This window comes from Haemaphysalis longicornis, unplaced genomic scaffold (genome assembly GCF_048455015.1).
Source record: "Haemaphysalis longicornis isolate Haplotype H1 unplaced genomic scaffold, Haemaphysalis longicornis Haplotype H1 scaffold_8, whole genome shotgun sequence".
Lineage (NCBI taxonomy): Eukaryota > Metazoa > Arthropoda > Arachnida > Ixodida > Ixodidae > Haemaphysalis > Haemaphysalis longicornis.
Genome location: NW_027526445.1, coordinates 17,910,946 through 17,914,532, shown reverse-complemented (window position 1 = coordinate 17,914,532; position 3,587 = coordinate 17,910,946). Strand labels below are relative to the sequence as shown.

Here is a 3,587-nt window from a genome sequence, read left to right as displayed (position 1 = left end):
ATTCCTGGAGGCAGTTTAGGTTGGCTTGTAGGGATGACTGTTTTGAAATGTCAGTAACAGTGTCATATATAACGCAGTCATCAGCAAACAGGCGGGTTTTACAGGTTAGGTTTGAAGGCAAGTCATTTATGTATATAAGGAATAAGAGGGGACCAAGAACCGAACCCTGGGGTACTCCGGACGTTACTGGAAGAGGATTAGAGGTACGGTTGTTGATATTAACAGACTGGGAGCGGTTTGTAAGGAATTCTCTGATCCAATTTATTATGTTAGGGTGAAGATTTAACTGGGAAAGTTTTATTAACAGTCGATAATGGGGTACTTTGTCGAACGCTTTGGAAAAATCTAAGAATACGGCATCGGTTTGGGAGTTACAGTCCAGGTTAGTATGCAAATCATGAACAAATAAGGCCAGTTGCGTTTCAAAAGAGAAACCTCTGCGGAACCCATGTTGTGCTGGATGAAAAAAGCTGTTTGAATCAAGAAAGTTTATGATATGCGTGTAAATGACGTGTTCCATGATTTTACAGGGTACGCTGGTAAGGGATATGGGACGATAGTTCAAGGGCGAGTTTTTGTTACCTGATTTGAAAATTGGAACGACCTTCCCATTCTTCCAGTCCTCTGGTAGATGTTCTGTTAAAAGTGACTGTGAGAAGAGCAAGCATAAAAAAGATGCACAAATATATTTTGTACTCTTAAGAAACTTGGAGTTGATTTCGTCAATCCCGGAAGAGGAGGAAACTTTTAATTTTTCGATTAAGCTCACAATTCCATTAGGAGTGAACGATACGGGTGGCATAGCACATTCTATAACAGTGGATGGTATTGTGAATGACACGTTACTTTCTTTTGTAAACACGGATGAGAAAGCGGTGTTGAAGATGTTAGCGCATTCATAATCGGTGATAACGTGACCCGATTCACTGGTAAGAGTAATTGGGGCTGTATGCGGGGGGTTCAAAACCTGCCAAAATTTTTTTTGTTGTTAGTCAGCATGTTCGGTAAGTCAACGTTGAAAAAAGAATTCTTTGCGTCTTGAACTGCACATAAATATGCTTTTTCAGCTGCGTAATATTTCTGCCACTTTTGCGGCTCTTCTAGTCTTTTTGCCAATCTAAACAGGCATTTTTTCTTGTTTTCTAATCTTTTCAGAGTTTTAGAAAACCATGGCTTTTGGGAGTTTGCGCGGAAGTGGGATTTCGGAATAAACCTGTCAGTCAATTCATTGACCTTGTCCTTAAACAGTGTCCAGTTTTCTTCGACGGACCGGGAATAGAAAGTAGTTTCCAAACTGGATAAGAATGCGTTAAGCTCCAAATTTATTGCTTCATAATTCCCCTTGTCGTACAGCCGAATGGTTTTCTGGGTGGTTTGACGAATTAACGGTTCAAATGCAATTTCGGTATGGATAACCTTATGGTCACTTATTTCGGGGAGATAAGTAATCGAGACCATGCTCTCAGGATGACTGGTTAGTATTAGGTCCAAAATATTTTCACACTCTTGTGTTACGCGGGTTGGTGCAGTTACCATTTGTGAGAGGCTAAAATTTAAGCAAACGTCCAGGAAACCACCGGCTTCGCCTTGAGCCTGTGACGGCATGGTTTGGTTAGGCCAATTAATACCTGGAAAATTAAAATCACCAAACAAAACTATGGGGGCATTGGGATACTTTTTTGTAACCTCGTTTAATACGTCATTAAGGTTATTAGGAAGGTCAGGACAGCTATTCGGGGGCCTGTAACAGACGCCAAGTAATATTGACTGGGGCTTAGCAGAACAAAGAATCCAAATTATTTCAAGGTCAGATGACAGGTTATTTAACGAGCAGGATATTTTTTGGTTTATTGCAATAAGAACCCCTCCTCCCCTCTTATCTTTCCGATCCTTCCGAAATAGTTGAAAATTAGGCAAATCGGCCAAGACCTCTTGATCAGAGACGCTGTCATTTAACCATGTTTCGGTCAATATAAGAAAGTCGCTGTTGGATGACGAAACCAGATTAAAAACATGTTCACGCTTCGAAATGATAATTCTAATGTTAGTAAAGATCACGGAAAACGAAAAAGCTGATTTGGGGACAATTTTGGGGGAGGTAGGTTTTGGTCGTGGACGGGATGATTGCTATTTTATCTCTTTCACTGACTGCGATGACTCGTCAAATAGGTAGCGTTTAGTTCCGAGAAGAAGGGTTTTGAAGCGCACAGTGAAAGCTGTTGACTTAGTTCTTGCAAAAGCAATTAGATGTTTGCGCGCATGACGTACGGCAGGGGAGAAGTCCTCGCCCACGCTGAAGTCTGTGTCCTTGAATTTGCGGCCGTTTGAAAGGATAAGTTCTTTGTCTTAGATGATTGAAATTTTACAATTATGGGTCGAATGCGTTCTTCTGAAAAGCGCCCGAGGCGGTGCGCACGCTCAATTTCTGAGGGAGGGATTGTTAGTTGGAGTGTGTCGGAGCAGTGACGAATGATTATTTCTTCCGAGTCCGAAAACGTTTCAGTTTTAGTAGTGTCGGGAATGCCATAAAATATAAGATTGTTTCGTCGCGAGCGGTTCTCGCTGTCGTCTACACGGGATTCCAGATTACAGATCTTGTCAGTCATTTCGATTGTGAGTGTCTTTAGGCCATCTAGCTCTGTGCGCATGGACGAAAGGGCAGTGAAATGTTTTTCAAGGTCAGTGATGCGTTTGCACAAATCGGTTATCGTTACGTCCGTCGTTGTTAGTTGGTTTTTAATATCCTGAATGTCCGAAATGAGCTTATTTTGTCCGGCAGATAGCTTTTGCAATTCAGTAAGCAAGTCTTCAGCAGTGGGAGGCCCAGGGTTAGTTTCGACATCCCCAGCCAAAAGCAATAAAGAGCGTATGACCTGCGCACACTCGACAATTATCACAACGCAGCACCGTGGGCTCGGCAGCTGAACTAAAAAATAATTACTCGATTTCTTTGCAAGAAAAGCACTTCTGTTACTGACCTGCATGATGAAGGCAAACGGATTAGGCTGCGCGTTTGCACAGCCACCGAGCCCACAATGCGGCGCGAACAGGGGAGGTGGTTTTGTAGTCGTGGCTGCAGATGATGTCTGTCTTGATGGGGTAGTCCACGTGTGGTCGAGGGTCAAGGTTTGCAGTGGCGGCGCTGTTGCTGGATGCGGTGCGATAGTAGCGGGATTCAAGTTTGAAATGCCGTTGTGGAAGGGGGCGGGAATTGTTGACGGTCCGATGAAGCCAGGCATGAGAAACAGCAGGAACAACTTTGAAGGCACGGTGAGTACCTGCATGATGAAGGCAAACGAATTAGGCTGCGCGTTTGCACAGCTACCGAGCCCACAATGCGGCGCGGACAGGGGAAGTGGTTTTGTAGTCGCGGCTGCAGATGATGTCTGTCTTGATGGGGTAGTCCACGTGTGGTCGAGGGTCAAGGTTTGCAGTGGCGGCGCTGTTGCTGGATGCGGTGCGATGGTAGCGGGATTCAAGTTTGAAATGCCGTTGTGGAAGGGGGCGGGAATTGTTGACGGTCCGATGAAGCCAGGTATGAGAAACAGCAGGAACAACTTTGAAGGCACGGTGAGTACCTGCATGAT

At 44.3% G+C, this 3,587-nt stretch overlaps 1 pseudogene; it reads right to left on the bottom strand.

Moving 5' to 3' along the window:
- Nucleotides 1-2,127: 2,127 nt before the first annotated feature.
- On the bottom strand, nucleotides 2,128-2,984 carry LOC144148205 (uncharacterized; annotated as a pseudogene).
- Between the last annotated feature and the right edge of the window lie 603 nt (nucleotides 2,985-3,587).